This window comes from Gossypium arboreum, chromosome 1 (genome assembly GCF_025698485.1).
Source record: "Gossypium arboreum isolate Shixiya-1 chromosome 1, ASM2569848v2, whole genome shotgun sequence".
NCBI lineage: Eukaryota > Viridiplantae > Streptophyta > Magnoliopsida > Malvales > Malvaceae > Gossypium > Gossypium arboreum.
In genome coordinates this window covers 13,233,643-13,254,539 of record NC_069070.1, presented here as the reverse complement: position 1 = coordinate 13,254,539, position 20,897 = coordinate 13,233,643, and positions in this window count along the sequence as shown.

The window sequence follows — 20,897 nt, the reverse complement described above, 5'->3', positions numbered from 1 at the left end:
AGATTCAACACGGAGCAATTCATCATTTTGACATTTTAATACAATATATTTTTGTTTACAGTTTACCACTGCATCATGCTGAGTTAGCTAGTCCATACCCAGAATCACATCAGATTCATCAAATGGCAGTAACATCAAATCAGCCAAGAAAAAATAGCCCCGTACCATTAACAGACAATTTTTACAAATTTTATCCAACATCACATACTGCCCTAGGGGTTTTGAAACTTTAACCATGAATTCAGTGGACTCAGCAGATAAATTTTTAATAGACACTAATTTGTGCGTACGTATGAATGTGTTGAACTAGGATCAATCATAGCATTAATATTAGTATCAAGAAGAGAAAATGTACCAGTAATGACGTCTAGCGCAGAGGCATCCTCTCTTGCACAAATAGCATATGTCCTTGCTAGTGCTCGTGCTTAAGATTTAGCAGTTGAATCTTTTGTTGTACCTCAGCTACCACTGATATCGTCGGGGTTACGAGGTGGTCTACCTCTTGAGGTAGGGTTGCTCAGCTTTGAAGTTTGAATAATATCTTTTTCACCTTTCCGGACAATCTTTAAGATAGTGGTCAAGAGAACCACATCTAAAATAGGCTTTGATTCTCATGCGACACTCACCAAAATGAAATTTATTACAATATTTTCTTCTCATTTTGGGGTTTTTGACACTTCCTACAATTGTTACAGATGGGGACGGAGATCTCGGATTAGAGTATTCAGTACTTCGATCTATTTCCAAATACCCTGTAGATGTGATAGAACGATCATGATATTTCTTTGATTTCTTTGAAACCGACAGTTGTAACTTTCCCATAAATCTTTTACTTGAAGTCAAAGCTTCCATCTCTGCCTATCTCTTTTCTTTACTTAATTCTTTAGCTTTATGTGCTCGACCAACCAGTACCATAAATTCTTTTAATTCCAGAATCTCAACTAACAACTTGATGTCTTCATTTAATCGCTCTTCAAAACTTTTACACATGGTAACTTTAGCCAGGATACACTCTCTGGCATATTTGCTCAATCTAACATATTCTCGTTCATATTCAGATACTGTCATATTCCCCTGTTTAAGCTCTAAAAATTCCTTCCTTTTCTGATCCAGAAATCTCTGACTGATATATTTCTTTTTGAATTCAATTTGGAAAAACTCCCAAGTAACTTGTTCTTTTAGCACAACAAATTAAAGTATTCCACCACTGATAAGCTGAATCTTTTAACAAAGATACAACACATTTCAAACATTCATCGGGTGTGCAAGGCAATTCATCCAAAACCCTGATAGTATTTTCTAACCAAAATTTAGCTATTTCCGGATCATCTTTAGCGGTAGCCCTAAATTATTCTGCCCCCTATTTACGGATTTTTCTATCAGAGGCTTACCAAATCTAATAGATCCAGTACCTTGTGGCATTTCAGGAACCAGTTGAGAAGCAGGAGGGGGAGGTTGTTGTACAATAAGATTTGTTCTCAAGTATTCAATGAACCATTCATTCATCATTTGAAAGAAAGCTTCTTTTGCCTCCTCACTTTGGCCTTTCTACTGCTTAAAGCAACTCTTTGAACTGAAGCTTAAGCATTGCTCTCAACTTTCTCGAAGTCAGTTCGGTTGGACGACATTATTATATGAAAAACATGTTTAAAAGGGTCAAGAGATATCACACTATCACAAATTATATAATGACATGTATAGCTAGATTCATACTTGCTACGTTAGTCTGAGAATCAACTAAACCATAGCTCTTATACCAATAAATGTAACACCCCTAACCCATATTCGTCACTAAAACAGGGTTTTTGAGCATTACCTGAGTTTACATATCAAATATAATTAAATCGTATCATTTACTATTCATATCTGAAATCATACATAATCAACCATATTGTGCCTTAAATGGACCCTCGAGGTCCAATTTTTGCAATAGAAACAAGTCAGGACCAAATCGAGAACTCAGAGAATTTTTCGCAAAATTTTAAAAAAATTTTAGATACAAGGGACACATGCCCGTGTGGGTAGGTCGCGTGGCTCACACGGCCAAGTGTCACGCCCGTGTCCCAGGCCGTGTGGGCATTCGATGTAAGGCACACAGTCGTGTCCTAACCCATGTCCATGCCCGTGTAACTTTCTGACTTGGATTAGATGGCCAATGACACGCCTATGTGCTAGGTCGTGTGGACAATTTAATTTTTGAAAATTAAGTGCAGAGGTCACACGACCAAGTCACACACCCATGTGCTAGGCCGTGTGACGCACACGATTGAGACACACGCCAGTATCTCTTCCCATGTGAGTAATTTGATGCATTCTGTTTCTCAAAATTAAGACGTAAGGGACACACGGTCAAACCACACACCTGTACAAATGGCCTTGTGTCACACACGTCTGAGACACAAGCCCGTGTCTCTGCCTATGTGGACAAAATAAGGCTATTTCTAAGCCTTATTTCTCACACAAACTTGTCTTCCACCTACATCAATGTTCCAACACACATGCACCAACCAATTTAAGACATTAAAACCAAGCCAAAACTAATCTAATGCATGATATACTATTTTCAAGTATCCATCTTACCTTTTTTATCAAACATTCATTTAAATATGCTTGTACCTATTATACCATTTCGTGCATAATCATGTCAACATATTACCACCTCATGTATATATACATACAAAATATATCATCACTAACCATTCCAATGGCTATTTACAACCAAAACATTTCATCATGTGGTCTAACTTAGCCTATACATGCCATTATACCAAAAGTAGTTTTGCTAATTATACCAAATTGAGTTGAAGGATAGTGTGATCTTGCTCCTACCCGCTCCAATCTTTACAAGCTTCCGAGTACTATAAAACGTGGAAATAAATAGAGTAAGCATTTAATGCTTAGTAATTTCATATAATAAGAATTTAACTTACCAATCATGTTCATTCAATATAAGTATACATACATGCATCCAAAAAATTTGGCCAATTTCCTAAACACATGCTTTCATCAAACAAGTTAGTTATGAAATTCACATGATTATCATGAAATCAAAGATGAGCTCATCATGCAACGATTTCTAGGTATTTCAGGGATATTAGAGATATAATTCATTTAAATCTCATATTTTCTCACATCAAGAGTTTTGCCCATCGAATTATTGAAATATCGATGGATACCCAGGTAGTACACTCAAGGTGTACAAAATAGTGATCTGTCAATTCCTATTTAGGGGTACCCATTAGGGCACATAATCAGGAAGCACTCTCTCGAGCCATAAAACAGGATGCTCATGTGAGCCATGTAACGGGAAACTTATCTGGGCTATAACAAGAAACTCATAAGAGTTTAAAACAGGAAGCTCATTAAGCTTAATAGGTAACTCCGAAGAGTTATTATCAGGGAGCTCCGGACAACCATATAACAGGAAGTTCGAGCAAGCCATATCAGGAAGCTCACAAAGATCCTATATCAGGACACTCACAAGGAGCTATGTTTCTGTCCGCAATATATGCAGGATCACAATCGATCATATAACAGGACACTCATGAAGAGCTGTGGCAGTCTGCAACACATGCACGATCACTACCGATTAGGATGCTCACAGAAACCATATAACGGGAAGCTCGAGAGGGCTTATAACAGGATGCTCGTAAGAGCTATGGTGTGTCTGCAACATATGCAAGACCATAACCAATACGGGAAATCCTGTATCCATCAAATTTTATTTATTGAAATGGGATTTAACGTTTATCAGATATGTAATCAATTTCATATACATGGTGATTAAACAATTCACATACACTACATTCAATTCAAACACATAAATATATAATTTAGTTACACGAACTTACCTCAATCCGGCACGTTTTCTTTTCTTCGATCCAATTTCGTATTAGGTCTATCTGGATCTAATTGATCCAAAACAACATGCTTGAACTCACTTTCTCTTAGCTAGGGTTTCCATATATTTTAATTTGGGGAAGATGATGGAATAAGATGATATTAGCTTATTTCCATTTTTAATTAATTCAATTTCCAATTTAATCCTTTTCTTTTTCTAATTTTCAATGGATAAATCATCATAAATATCTACTAACTTCTCTTAATGGTCTATTTGCCTTATAATGACCTTAATTTTTGAATTCTATAGCTATTTAATCCTTCGAGCTACTAGAATTCAACTTTTGCATATTATGCCATTTGGTCCTTTCTATAATTAAACATGAAATCGGTAAAATTTTCTTAACAAAATTTTCATACGTCATTCCTATCATATTTCAGACTGTCCAATAATATTAAAAAAAATTCTTTCTAACTCAAATTTGTAGTCCCGAAACCACTGTTCTGATTTCACTGAAATTGAGCTGTTACACAAATAATGCATTCTTTGAACACTTTTGGGATTATTCCCAAAACTGAACTCCCTTTAACATATGTTGATGTAGCCACTGATCCCATTAAACCCATACTGCCTCCTTCATAGATTAACTTAATTTTTTCATTGGCTAGCTTTTCACCCAATTTTATAGCCATATATGTAAAAGTTTTATCTCTTCTTGGATAAGATCCACCAAAAAAACACAAATCTTTTCATACTTTTGACTTGAAGTACTTGTCATGTTTTTTTTTTAGTGTCTGAATGTGAATGAGTTAGTGAATTATATAAGGTTCGGACTTCACATAGAGTAATAATAAAATAGAAAGATAAAATAAGATGTCAGGAAAAAAAATCAAACAAGTCAAAGGCAAATATTTCTCGAAAAGAAAAATTCAAAAAGGAACATGCCACAATTAATTAACAAGTACAGGAAAAAAAACTTGAATCTCGAGACAATGATACGAAAGAGAAAATTAACATCAGGCGCGACAAAATCTAAAAATAGGCAGTGATAAAATATCGATAGTAACAATCGCTTATTTTTTAGTTTTTATTTTTATTTTTACTTTTTTTCAAATAGTTGAGATCAAGATAAATAAATAGATGCAAGCATCATGTAAAATGCACAAAACATATGATTATTGCAAATGAATATTAAAGGTTGAGAATTATTTACAATAGTTGTGGTTGTGGCTCACATCTTTCTCCGATTTTACGTCCTGTAACGACTTAAATGCCTTCTATGAGTCAAGGATCAACTTCCCATCCAATGTTCTTATAAATTGGTGAATAGGGTCTTTTATCTGTAGATTCCCAATACGATTCCGTTCATATTGGAACTGATACCATAAATCAAGAATTTTTTTATACAGCTCCACTAGGATAGGTCTCAAGAGAAATTCAGATATCTCTTAAATTCTCCTTACACAATCCATCCTTAATGAATATTATTTTATCTCCTCAACTTACAGATACCATCCTAATAGATTGAAATTGACCATTACAAGTCCATCTTGCACACTTTTGAAAAATCATTCTAAGGTGTTTTACTCTTCGCTTTCTTGCATAATTGCTCCTACCTATTCTAGGTATGTGCAAAAAACGAATATATACCTTAAATAGTACATTTCCTTCAATTATCACTTGAATGTCTGTAGCCATGTTCTTATGCACGATCATGCTTAATCTCTCGTATTTAACCTTGTAAAGCTTCACTATCATATTTCTGGGGAGACAAAAAAAATGTTTGTGCAACTTTGAAACAATGTTATCTATTTTGAAACCAAAGAAAGTTTGAGAAAAAGATTAGATTACTTTGAAAGCAAAGAAAACAAGATAAGAGTGAAGAGTGAAAGGATTTGAATTGGAGAAAATTTAAACGTAAGAACATATTGTATCAGTTGTACACCCCTAACCCGTATCCGTCGCCAGATTAGGGTTATAAGGCATTACCGAACCATACACAGTTTAACTGATATTAATCATTGCTAATCATATTTAACCAAAACAATCATTCAAGCATAATACATGCTCAATATTTATCTTCATCAACTATACATAATATAATAATCATTCAAGCATAATACATGCACATTCATTTCCATTACAAACTAGATAAAAAAGACTAATAAACATTCAAATATACATATATATTTATATATAAATCATCATCACTTTATTCCATTAATAAAGCCAAATTACTAAACCATTCACATGATAAAACATATCATATTTCAAACTTGCCATAAGTAAGCCAATTTTTAGACAATTTGTGATACTTAACAAAGCACAACAACCAAGCTCACATATATTTTTATCTATATATGAACCTTAGCCGAATCAACCAAACACACATATCTACAATCACCAACCAATTTCAATGCACATAACACATGTATAATCTTGACTAAAGTTTCATATAATCACATAACATATCAGCCATTTTCGTATGGCTTAATATATACAACTTCAATCTTAACAAAATATAACCTAGATTATACATGCCATAGGTTCAAGTTTAAACTTATCAAATACCAAAAACAGTCAATAGTGTGATGGACTTTGCTGATGATCCCCGAGCTCGTAACTAATCTCTGAAATCTATAAAACAGAGACAAACATAAACACACACAATAAGCTATCATAGCTTAGTCAGTCATAAGCAAATAAACAATTAATTGACATAATCAACTCATTTAAACCAAACCAAATTATACTATCATAATCACATTAAATCACAAGCTTATAGTTTCATGTATAACATATTCTTTCATATATAAACTTATTCATGACCGATTATACATGTATCTATTATCAATGTAATATTCAATTTCAAAACCATAGTACCATTATACATACATAAACCCACTTACATATATCCATGAATCATTTCATAAATATTCACATGATTTAATCAAAAGGCCGAATACACTTTCCATATGCCCATACATTTTTCATTTAAATTATACATGATTTACAACACATATCAAGTAACCTACTTACCTTATTTCAAATAGGTAAATAAACTATCACATACCTGATCACTTTAGCTCGTTTTACACTTTCAATCACAACTATAATTGCCCGTTAAACCATTCGAAATTAAATAGGATACTCAGATAATCACATATAACGTACAATGCCAACGTCCCAGACGTGGTCTTACATGCTATCTCATATCAATGCCACTGTCCCAGACAGGGTCTTACACGAATCAAATTCGATGCCGATGTCCCAGACATGGTCTTGCATGAGAACACATATCAAAAATCTTATGTCATGACATACGTGTCCTAGCTATTCCTAAGGTTTGTACGGGGCTGACGAACATCGTAACTCAGTCAAATCAAACTCGTAAACTTAATTCCCAAGCATATACACATTCGGTCATTATGTATAATGTATATATAATCATAATATTTGATCCAACATTTAAAACTTATATATATATTCAAATAACAACATTTATTTGCTTATAAACTTACCTCGAACGATGAAAATCGAAAGGAAACGGCTAATCGAAAACTTTAGTTTTCCCCCGATTCAAATCCAATTTCTTTGGTTCTTGATCTTGGTTGAGCTTAACAAAGTGCCGAACCTCAAACTCTTTATTTTATTTTTCTTTTCTTTAGTTTCAGTCATGCAAAGAGTATGAGCACTTATGTTTTATTTTATGTTTTATATTATTATTACATTTTAATCATTTTACTTATTTAAACTTATAATAAAATTTTAAACATTTATAATTCAAGGTTATAACCGTCCACTACATACTCTTATCGTCAAATTGCATTTTAAATACCTCCACTTATAAAGACACATTCATTTCGGCCCTTTTACAATTAACCATCAAATTTTTATTTTACGCGATTAAGCCCTTTTATTAAATCAGGCACTCAAACGACAAAATTAAATCATGAAAATTTCACAGATATAAATTCACACATAATAAACACAGAAAATAATTTTAAAATATTTTTCTGACTTGGATTCATGGTATCAAAACCACCGTTCCAAATAGGGTCTAAATCGGGCTGGTACATTAGTTTTTTTAGTAGCTGATAGGACTGACTATAAAGCCACGGAGTACCGTTATTTGCCATTTAACCAGGGTAAGAAAAAACTAAAATAAATAGCAAAATAACACCGATAATAATATTTATAATAATATGAACTCCTAATTAGTAAAATATATATTTACATCTAAACATTCTTGTAACGAGGATCGGAAAGACAAATAATTTCATCTTGAGCAAATTGATTTTTTAGGAATAATTTGAGTTTTTGTACGTTTACCTTGAATACATTACTGTTCTTTGGATTCTCAATGTCAACTGCCCTATGAGGGTACACATGTTTCATAACAAATGGACCACTCCACATTGATCTTAGTTTTCCAGGAAATAAGTGAAGTCGGGAGTTATAGATCAAAACCTTTTGTCCAACATCAAATGTTTTTCTTAACACCATCTTGTCATGAAAAGCTTTGGTTCTTTCTTTCTTTATTTTTGAATTCTCATAAGCATCATTTCTAAGTTATTCAAGTTCATTAATTTGCAACTTTCGCAACTCAAAAGCATCATCAAGATTGGAGTTGAGCATTGTAATCTCCCAATATGCCTTATATTCAATTTCCACAGGTAAATGACAAGGTTTTCCATAAACTAATCGATAGGGAGACATGCCTAATGATGTTTTGAAAGCGGTTCGGTAAGCCCATAATGCATCATTAAGTCTCAGACACCAATCTTTGCGAATTGGGTTAACTGTTACAAAATGTTCTTAATCTCCCTATTTGCAAGTTCTACTTGTCCATTTGTCTGAGGGTGATAGGGTTGCAACTTTGCGTGTAATGGTATATTTATTCATTAATGATTCAAGAATTTTGTTGCAAAAATGTGTGCCCCCATCACTTATAATAGATCGAGGAATCCCATATCGACTTAAAATATTTTCTTTTGAAAACCTAGTCATTGTTTTGTGATCATTATTTCAACATGGAATTACCTCTATCCATTTTGGAACATAATCTATTGCAACCAAAATTGATGGAAAAGGTCCCATGAAGTCGATACCTCAACAATAAAAAATTTTAATCACCAAAATTGGATTCAAAGGCATCATATTTTCACATGATTTGCAAAAATTATAAGTGTTCTTGAATAAGGTTGGCCAAGAAAATCCACATTGTAAAATTTTTCTAGTAGTTTTCTTGGATGAAAAATGAGCACCGCATGGCTCAAAATGAAAAAAATTAATGACACTATGTACCTCATTGTCAGGTATGCATCTTCAAAAAATTTGACCAAAGTAATATTTGAACAAATATGAATAGTTCCAATAAATTTTTTTTACCTCAAAAAATTTTCCTTTTATCTTGCAAACTCCACAGAGAAGGAATTTTTCCCCTCGCAAGAAAATTAGCAATGTTAGCAAACCATGGTATAACAAAAATAATTAAAGGTTCATCAGGAAAACTATCATTAATTGGGGAAGTTTCAAAAGATTTACCAAAAACAAGTCTTGACAAATGGTCAGCCACAACATTTTCTACTTCTTTATTATCTCAAACTGTAATGTCGAATTCTTGAAGAAGAAGAATCCACCTTATCATTGAGTTTGGCATCTTTTTTGGAGAGAAGATATTTTAAAGCTGCATGATCACTAAAGACAACAATAGATGATCAAACAAGGTAAGATCTGAATTTTTCCAATGCAAAAACTACTGCAAGTAATTATTTTTCAGAAATAGAATAATTCATTTGAGCACTATTTAAAGTTTTACTTGCATAATAAATGACATATGGTTTCTTATCTTTCTTTTTTCCTAACACAGAACCAACAGTGTAATCACTAGTATGACACATTGCTTTAAATGGTAAAAATCAATCAGGGGGTTTCATAATAGGAGCAGAAGTGAGCATAATTTTAAGTTTTTCAAAAGCCATTTCACACTCTTCAATGCATTCAAACACATTATCCTTTAATAAGGCATTACACAAAGCCCTAGATATAGCACTAATTTTTTTTTATAAGTCTCCTATAAAATCCTACGTGTCCTAAAAATGACCAAATGTCCTTTACAGTTTTTGGTGTTGGCAAATTGGAAATTAACGCAATTTTTTACTTGTCTACCTCAATCCCTTTTGAAGAAACTATGTGTCCCAAAACAATTCCTTTAGTGACCATCAAATGACATTTTTCCCAATTAAGAACACTGTTTTTTTTCTTTACATCTAATTAAAACCTTTTCTAAATTAGATAAGAAATCATCAAATGAATCACCAAAAATAGAAAAATCATCCATGAAGACTTCTAAAATGCGTTCAACCATATCACTAAAAATACTAAGCATGCATGTCTAAAACATGGTTGGTACATTACATAATCGAAAAAGCATCCTTCGATATGCAAAAGTGTCAAAAGGACATGTGAATTTGGTTTTCTCTTAGTGAAATTGCAATTTGGTTATACCATAAATATCCATCTAGAAAATAAAAAAATTTTGCCCTGCAACTCTTTCTAAGATTTGATCCATAAAAGGTAAAGGGACTGAATTAAGTTTACTGTAGTCAAGGCACATGCTCCAACTAGTAACAATCCTAGTTGGGATCAATTCATTATTTTCATTTTTGACTACAATAACCCCATATTTCTTGGGTACAACTTAGGTAGGACTTATCCATTTGCTGTCAGAGATAGGATAAATGATTCCATTATCCAAGAGTTTAATGACTTCGTTTCTCACCATTTCTTTCATATTAGGATTAAGTGTTCATTGCATGTGTCCAGAGGGTTTAGAATTTTCCTCTAAATAAATATTATGTGCGCAAATCAATGGCTTAATTCCTTTTATGTCAGCTATGGACCATCCTAATGCATTTTTAAGCATTTTCAAAATTTTCAATAGCCTACCTTCTTGGTGTGCATTAAGTTTTGAGGAAATTATGACTAGAAAAGTTTCATTCTCACCCAAAAATGAATATTTTAGGTCACATGATAGTTGTTTCAAATCAAGCTTGGCTGGTTGATCAACTAATGGTGTTAAAACATCTCTAGTTGCTAGAAGTTCCTCAAACTTTTGTTTCTAATAAAAGTTTTTATCGTGTCCCTAAAAAGAATTTAACACAAAATCAATCCATGGATTTTTTTGTTTCGTCATCAATTTCAATTTCAATTAAATAATTTTTCGAAAGATTGAATAGTTTGGAATTGATGAACTGTTCATGGATAAGTTTTTCAATAAAGTCCACTTCATGTACATTAGAATCTTCAACAGGTTGGTTACAAACATTAAACACATTTAATTATAATGTCACGTTTCCAAAAAAAATTTAGAACATCATTCTTGCAATTAATCAAAGCATTAGAAGTTGCAAGGAATGGATGACCTAAAATAACAAGGATTTGTACAGTAGAATCTGAGACAGGATGTGTGTCGAAACAATAAAATCAACTGGAAAATATTTTTTTTCAATTTGAACCAACACATCTTCTACTATCCCTCGAGGAAATTTGATAGATTGATCAACTAACTCAAGTGTGACAAATGATGGCTTAAGTTCACCTAAACCTAACTGCTGATAAACAAAGAAAGGAAAAAGATTAACACTAGCACCAAGGTCAAGCAAAGCATGATCTATTATAGTGTTCCCAATGATGCATGAAATTGTAGGGCAACCAGGATATTTATATTTAGGTGGAGTGATATGTTGAATGATTGAACTCACATGTTTAGTTAAAAAGGCTTTCTTTTGCATATTATGTTTTCTTTTAACTGTGCACTTATCTTTCAAAAACTTAGCATATGACGGAACTTGTTTAATCACATCCAATAAAAGAATATTAATCTTGATTTGTTTGAAAATTTCTAAAATTTTAGCATTTTGATTCAAATTCCTTATTTGTTACAATCTTTAAGGGAAAGGAGCAAAAATCCCACATTTTTCCTGGTCTAGGTTGTCAAGACATTTAGGCTTACCATCATCCTAACCACTACTTTGTGGAGCAAGAGAAGGCTCTTGGGCTTTGGAAGGAATGCTGTTATCGATGGCCTTTCCAATCTGAAGAGTTATGATAACTTTTTTTTTTTGGAGTTCTTTAGGATAAGAAACATGACATTAAGTAGAAGGAGCAGGTTGAGGTTGAGCAAGAAACTTACCTTTTTCTTGAATATGCAATGAGGCTGTCAACATAGAAAATCTGCTCCTAATTTCATAAATATCTTGCGAAGTCTGATTATTGGTATTTGTTTATGCCTACATGAATTTCTGACAATGTCTCCTCTATACTTTTAACATGAAAAGATGATTGGATCAGAGTGTTGAGAGGTTTTGGAGGGAGGAAATGAGCACGACTATTTTCCTGCCAGCTGAAGTTAGGGTGGTTTCTCCATTGAGGGCTGTAATTGCTTGAGTATGGAGAATGAAAAGGTTTTTTTGAATGTTTCCACTACATTTGCTTGATCATGCAACATTTCTTTGAAAAGTGTAATGTTTGGGCATTCCACAGTAGAATGTCCCATGATTTCACAAAAACCACAAATTTCTTTATTTTTTCCTTTTTTAACTTGTACATTCTTAAACTCCATGATTCAACCTTTCTAGTTAAACTAGCTATCTTAGCACTTAGATCATCTTATTGACTAAGGTGATATTTTATTTTATTATTAGCAAGATTCGATCTAATGGAATTGTAACACCCCAAACCCAGCCTGGACGTTATGGCTGAATCTGGCGATGTCACATGAGAGTGTTCTTGAAAATGTATTGACCTTGAAATCGTCTCATTTATTAATTTTACTTAGTTCAGGAAAACGTGTTCTAATTGATTTAATTTAAAACATTTCTTTTGCATGGAAGCTTTTGAAAACCCAATAAATCTTTAAGAACCATTTCGTGGAAACATTAGCTTTTAGGAAAACCGAGTCTAGTCTAAAATCCTATGAAAAGTTTAAAAATCCAAATAAAGTCCATAAAGTCCCAAATTACATCAACCAACTCAGTACGTAATTAAAAAGAAATGAATACCAGAACTGAATTTAAAATAGTCTACATATGTGTGGCCACCGTCGAGTCCTCCGCTGCATCGAACCGTCAAGTCTGGGGATTACCTACACAGATTAAACAGAAAAGGGTAAGTTTTTGGAAACTCAGTTTGTAATCCCCTCAGAAAATATTCACAACAGCAGAAAACAAGCATACAACCAAATATCAGATAACTTAGGCCTGAACCCTTTACAGAACCGGTGTGAACCTTAGTCCACTCAGCAAACACAATCCCAAGATTACTAGCACCTATAATTGACCAACAAACACCAATTAAACACCTAAATCAAGAAAAAATCGAAGAACCTTAACACGGCCAACCCCTTATTCCACAAGAGCTCTTACCTTAGAACGAACAACAGTGAATCCAAACAACCCCAGCACCAGATGGAATCCACAACCCTTAATCGTCTCCTAAACATGGAATAAACCCCATTAATTAATGATTCAATATCACAGAATTTTAAGCACGCTTACCCCACTTACCAGAACACAGAATAGTGCCGAAATATAGAAATACTAGCTTACGATAGCAGAGAAACAATGAGTAAAGGCAAATATTGTCAAATTGAAAAAGAGAAAGAAAGTAGCGGCAGCGGGAATAAGCACCAACGACAGAGTTTTTCCTTGAGAGGGAGAACCGAATTTTCAAAATAGCAAAAGAAAAAAATGAAGATAATTTCAATGACTCCCCATATCAATGACTCCCCATATCCCTCAAATCTCTCCCCACTAACCCACTAATAGCCAACTATTCAGAATCCAACTTAAGCTTAACTCTCATCGAAATTCGAACAAAAATAATACCCCTTGCTAATGTAGAGACTCGAAATCAAGACCCCCAACACACCAACACACACCCTAACCATAAAACCAGCAAGCCCATTCTGATATAAACTTACCATCAATCAAAATAAAAGCCTACTGATTAGAGATAGGGCATATTTCAGAAGAATCCCAAAATTTTTCCTAAGACAAGGCTTGAACTTGGGACTTCTCACACACACCCAGAACACTTAACTATTGAAGTAGATATACAATTGTTTCATAGTCTACCAAAAACATATACAGATATTTTTGCGCTATTGATTTAAAAAATCCAGAATTTATGAAAATTTGGGGCGTTACAACTCTACCCCTAAAAGAAAATTTTGGCTTCGAAATTTTACCTGATCAAAATAGATAAGGATATTGCTAGCACATCAAATCCTCCTGCACCCAAGTAGTCTCTTCAGTGCTATGATTACGCCATAACACCTTAACTAGGGGAATAGACTTCCTCCTTAGAACCTTAATGACGTGATCCAATATCTTCACCTGCTCCTCCTCAAATGTTAGATCTAGTTGAACTTCCATCACCTCCACAGGAACAATGTGCATGGGATCAGGCGACATCATCTCAACATCGAAACGTGAAACACATCATGAATGCGGTCTAGCTCTAGAGGTAACTCCAACTGATAAGCGATTGGCCCCACTCGCTTCAAAATACGGTACGACCCAATAAACCTAAGGCTTAGCTTGCCCTTACGACCGAACCTCAGAATCTTCTTCCAAGCGAGACTTTAAAGAAAATAAGGTCTCCCACAGAATATTTTATGTCTTGATACTTCAGATCTACATAAGACTTCTGTCTATCAGAAGCCACTTTCAGTCGATCTTGAATCAAACAAACCCTTTCCTCAATCTCTAAAACCACCTCCGGACCCAAAATACGTCGCTCACCTAACTCAGTCCAGCATCAGGGAGTGCGACACTTACGCCAATACAGTGTCTCATAAGGTGCCATCTGTATACTAGACTGGTAGTTGTGCTAATGGCAAGTACTCCTCCCAACTACCTCGGAAATTAATAATACAGCCTCTCAACATGTCCTCTAGTATCTGAATCACCCTCTCCGACTGACCATCTATCTGAAGATGAAAAGCAATGCTGAAGTCTAACCTTGAACCCAAAGCCTCATGAAGTTTCTTCTAGAACCGAAACGTGAAACGAGGATCCCTATCAGAGATGATTGAGACAGGTACCCTATGCAACCTCACTATTTCAGAAATATAGAGCTTGGCCAACTTTTGCAGATAAAAGTCTATCCTAACTTAGATGAAGTGAGCAGATTTAGTCAATCGATCCACGATGACCCAGATAGAATCCTTCTTTATAGGCGTTAAAGGCAACCCACTAACGAAGTCCATCGTTACTCGCTCCCACTTCCACATCAATATCCTAATCGGCTGTAGCAAACTAGAAGGTAACTAATGCTCAACCTTACCTATTAACACATTAAACAGCAAGTAACGAAATCAATGACCTCACGCTTCAACCCTGGCCACCAATATAACTCTCGGAGATCTCGGTACATTTTATTCCCACCGGGATGCATAGCATAAGGGCTACTATACACTTCCCTCAGAATCGATTGTCTTAAATCCTCATCATTCGTTACACAAATCCATCCGTGGAAACATAATACCCATCACTGTTCAACCCAAAATCCATAGTGTTAGTACTCTCAATTTGTCCGAACCGAAGACCTAAAAACTCATTCTACAGTTGTTTACCCTTAATCTGATCTATCCAAGTTGGTTTAACTTGCAGCTCAGCTAGCAAACTACAATCATCAAATAACCTGAGGCGAGCAAACATCGTCCTCAGTTCAGTCATAGTCCTACGGCTTAGAGCATTAGCCACCACATTGGCCTTACCAGGGTGGTATTCAATCGTATAGTCGTAATCCTTAAGCAGTTCAACCCATCTACGTTGCCTAAGGTTTAACTTCTTCTGGGTGAGGAGATACTTGAGGCTCTTGTGATCGGTATAGATGATACACTACTCACCATACAAGTAATGCCTCCAGATTTTCAATGTGAATACCACTACGGCCAACTCCAAGTCATGCGCCGAATAGTTGGGCTCATGAGTCTTGAGCTGACGAGACGCATAAGCAACCACCTTACCATATTGATCTTATCAAATTTCTCCTACTGTGTATCAGTCCAAATGAAAGGAACTCCTTTATGCACTAGCTTAGTCATCGGTGTCGCGATCAAAGAGAACCCTTCTATGAAACGTCAGTAATATCCTGCCAGCCCCAGAAAGCTATAGATCTCAGACACATTCTTCAGCTGTTTCCAATCCAACACAGCCTCAATCTTACGAGGATCGACTCGTATCCCCTCAGCAGAAACTACATGTCCCAGAAATATCACTTCCCGAAGCTAGAACTCACACTTGCTGAACTTCGCATACAATTGTTTCTCATGAAGAATCTGTAGAACCAATCTGAGATGCTCATCGTACTGATCCTCTTTCTTAGAATACACCAAAATATCGTCGATGAACGCTACCACAAACTGATCCAGGAATAGCTGAAATACTCAGTTCATTAAATCCATAAATGCCGCTGGTGCATTAGTCAAACCAAAAGGCATAACTAGAAATTCCTAATGTCCATATTAAGTCCTAAATGTCGTCTTATGCATGTCAACCTCTTTTACTTTCAATTGATGATAGCCCGAACGCTGATCGATCTTAGAAAACACAGAGGCCCCTCTGAACTGATCAAATGAGTCATCTATCCTCGGAAGTGGGTATTTATTCTTGATCGTTAGCATGTTCAACTAACGGTAGTCGATACACATACTCATTGTCCCATCTTTCTTTTTCACAAAAAGAATAGGTGCTCCCTACGGAGACAAACTGGGACAAATGAACCCATGATCTAACAACTCTTGAATCAAAGGCTTAAGTTCCATCAGCTCTTTTGATGCCACTTGGTAAGGGGCGATAGACACCGGAGCTGTACCAGGAATCAAATCAATCCCAAACTCTACCTCACGGCTTGGAGGCAACCCTGGTAACTCCTCAGGAAAGACATCTAAAAAATCTCTTACAGTTCTAATATCCTTTACAGAAGAGTCCCCAGAATCCAAAACACTCACATAAGCTAGATAAGCCTTACATCCTTTCTAGACCAACTTTTCTGCCACCAACACTGAAATCATATTAGTCAGAAAATCCCGATGTTCCTCAATCACAACTACCTCGACATCCTCCTTGGTTTTTAGAAAAACCCTTTTTGTTGCACAGTCTAGACTTACTCGGTGCTTGACTAACCAATCCATTCCCAAAATTAATTCGAATTCCCCAGACGGAAGCACCATCAAATCTGCCAGAACACTGTCCCTTGGACCTCTAACAAAACGTCTCTATACAATCGGTGTGGGCCTAGATCACACAGTCTGGCCCAGAATTCCATACGCTCGTTTCATTTGCCCGTGTCTCGCACACGGCCTCGCCAGCCATCGTACGGCCATGTCATGCGCCAGTGTCACACGCGCATGGCCCAGCATCGACAGTTCTATTTTTTGGCTTTCGTCGATTCTCGTTTTTGTTGTTTTCAGGTACACATCTGGTTTGTTTACATAGCAAACATGATCCTAAGATTACCCGCACCAATAATTGACCAACAAAAACCAATTAAACACCTAAATCAAGAACAAATCGAAGCACCTTAACACGACCAACCCCTTATTCCACAAGAGCTCTTAGCTTAGAACAAACGACAGTGAATTAAAACAACTTCAGCACCAAATGGAATCCACAACCCCTTAAGCATTCCTAAACATGGAGTAAACCCCATTAATCATCGATTCAATATCACAGAATTTTAAACATGCTTACCCCACTTACCAGAATACAGAACAGTGCCGAAATATCGAAATACTTGTAACGCCCCAATTTTCGGGAATCCTGTGAATGTTGGCATAGGTTTAATTTTGTTAGTGGGCCTCTAAAAGGCCCAAGCTTAAGATAGAACCCAGCAATTTTAGTTAATTTTTATTCCATAAGAAAAAGGGGGTGAAATTATGAAATAGGACCTATGTGAAAATGTTTGAAAATGCTATAGGCTAAATTGAAGTGGCCAAATAAATAGGAGTGCAAAATAGGAGGATTTGCATGACAAACCTCCCATTTTACATGAAGTGGCCAGCCATCATGTTGTTGTAGACAAAATGTACACTTGATATCCATAATTTATGGTACAAATTGATAATAGGTTAGGTAAATGTTCCATGATAATGGGTTAGGTAAATATTTCATGATAATAGGTTAGGTAAATGTTTCATGATAATGGGTTAGGTAAATGTTTCATGATAAGAATTTAATGTCTTTTGTATTAAAGAATTAAATGGATGAAATATGAAGTTTTATTAAAAGAAAAAGGGGTGAAAAGAACAAAGTTTTGTCCATCTTTGTTCATCATAGTTGAAATTTAGAGAAGAGAAGGAGAGGAGAAAGCTCTTGAGTATTTGGTCATTAGGAGGAGGAAAATTGAAGGTAAGTTCTTGGTACCTTGCTTCTTATTTTGAGGTTCATGAGTTCATCTTGATTCTACCTTAACTCTTGAAGCATATTTTGGTTTTTAGTTGTGTTGTGAGCATTTAGTCATGAATTAAAATGAAGGAAATGGTTGTTGTTTCATGTTCTTTTGATGAAAAATGGAAGATAGGGGAAGTTGAGCCAAACAAATAAGCATGCATGTGCCTTAGATGTTAAAGGGAAAAATCAGCTAACATGTTGTGCTTTAAAATGATGAAATGGAAATTATACTTAAGTAAAATCATAGATATGTGATGATTGATTGGTGATATACATGTTTAAATAACAAGCATGCAAGTTAGGTGTGAAAGAGTGATTTGGTAATAAATCTGCTTGGGACAGCAGCAGTAACGTGACTTTGGAAAATCACCATAAATTGTGGAAGATGAGTTAGAAGCTGCATAAATTATGTAATTAAATATTATTGAGTCTAGTTTCTAATGAAATAAACAAGAACATATTTTGAATTCTGTACAATGAGAAATTTGATTCGTAATGAAGGGTGGTCAGATTAGTCAAACAGTGAAACATGGGAAACTTTGAGAAAACTCTGGTATTGATTGGCTAAACCAAAAATTCTGAAAATTTTATGGATAGAAGATATATGAGTCTATTTTCAGGGAAAATTAACGGCACTTGATTTGGAGTTTCGTAGCTCCAGTTATAAATAATTTAGTGACTGTTGCTCAGGAAGACAGCTTGCAGTGAAATTATGATTATGTGGTAAACATTGACAAAAATTTGTTAATGAGTTGCTTATTGATTTCTTATAAGTTTACTATGATCTGTAGGTGTGGTTGGCCGAATATTGTAAGGGGTTAATACGTAGTTTGTATTTGAATAGTTAGATTAATGTGTTAGTAATCCAATTGTAGGCGGTTCGTGTGTGGATCTAAATCAAGATATCGTCATAAGCAATGTGTGTGTAATCGACACCCTCTCATAGACTAGATTGGCAAAAGTTTAAAAGTCAAAATGCCGAAAAGTCGGTATTTTGGGAATTTATGAAAAGCGAATGCTCGTAAGATAGTTGGGTTTGTATATTTGGTAATCTAAAGTAATAAACTGCGAAGACGCGATTTCATACATTTTGATAATTTGGGCTTAATGGGCCAAAGATCGGGTTCATGGGCCAACGGGCCCAATTCGTAAGTATCTTGTGGTAAGTGTTCTGATAGTACATAAATAGTTAGGATATGCATGAAAACCCTAAAAGTAGCTAAATTACTATAATACCCCTATGTATGGAAAATTACTGTTATACCTCTAGGTGCAAAATTACCATTATACCCTTAGGGTTAATTTTGAGTGAAAAGCATGACGATCTGATTCTGTATGATGTATGCCATGATTATATATCTATTGCATGGGTACATGGGTTATATTATGGAGGAAGCGTTCTGGTGGCTATGCCACAAATATCTGATCTGGTGGCTCGCCACATATATCTCTGCTCGTGGTTTCGCCACGATTATTCGTATCTGGTGACTCTGTCACATTATTATTCGCAGCGCACCATGCTGCAAATTCGTGGTGTGTAGCGGTTGGGTGGGTCGAGTTGTCTCCCACACGGTGTAAGGTTGGTATGGGGTGTATACGGTTGGATATGGTTGGGTTTCGCATAAACATGTAATATACATTACGTTTCGCTATGGGCCTATGGCCTTTATTCAATTCATTGCAGGCTAAGGCCAACTTATTCGCATTTCTATGGGTTGAGCTGATTTAGACTATGGTTGGGTTATTTTACACACCGAGTTTCCCAAACTCACCCCTTTTATTTTCATCCACGCAGTAATCCCCAACCATAGTGGGCTTGGAGTGTGAGGGAATTGGAGTGGCCACCCGCTCGAAAGTTTGATTTTCTTCCGTGAACTAGACATCCTTTTATTTACGTTTGAAGTTTTGGGTTTTTAAATGTAATAAGGCCGTTTAATTATTTTTGATGGTTTTAATATGTATTACTAAGATAGGTATTACTTATTTTAACTGTTGAAATTGGATAGCTTTAAGGCGCATTTTCAAAAAAACAACAATTGATTTCAAAATAACACGACAACAAGCAAAGCTTCCGCAATGAAAGTATTTTCCAAAATTAATCACTTTTCCTAAAAATGACTTAATTAAATCGGTTTCCTAGAAATATCCATGACGTTAAGGTGTGGCAATGGTGGTATGCATGTCTAGGATTGGATCTGAAGGGAGCTTGGTACTTAAGCAGTCCGATGGACTCACCACCTCTTTTCCGGTTTCCTACCTGGTGCACAACTTCCATTCACTTTAACCCTTAATGAATTAATCTTTTGAACATCAAGTACGATCTTCTGGACTTAGAATGAAATTTTTTTTTTTACGTTTTTGATGTGGCATGCCGGATCTGGCCATAACTTCTAGGCCGGGTTTGGGGTGCTACATTTAGTGGTATCAAAGCCTAGGTTACAACAGCTCAGCTGTGGAATGGGTTTACAAAATTTAGATCTTCGAAAACAAAAATTTTATAAAGATTGCGAAAAACGCAGTTTTCAAAATTTAGATCTTTAGAAGGTGGCATTCCGAATCTCCGGCTCAAGCCTGTAAGTATTACTCTAAACTCT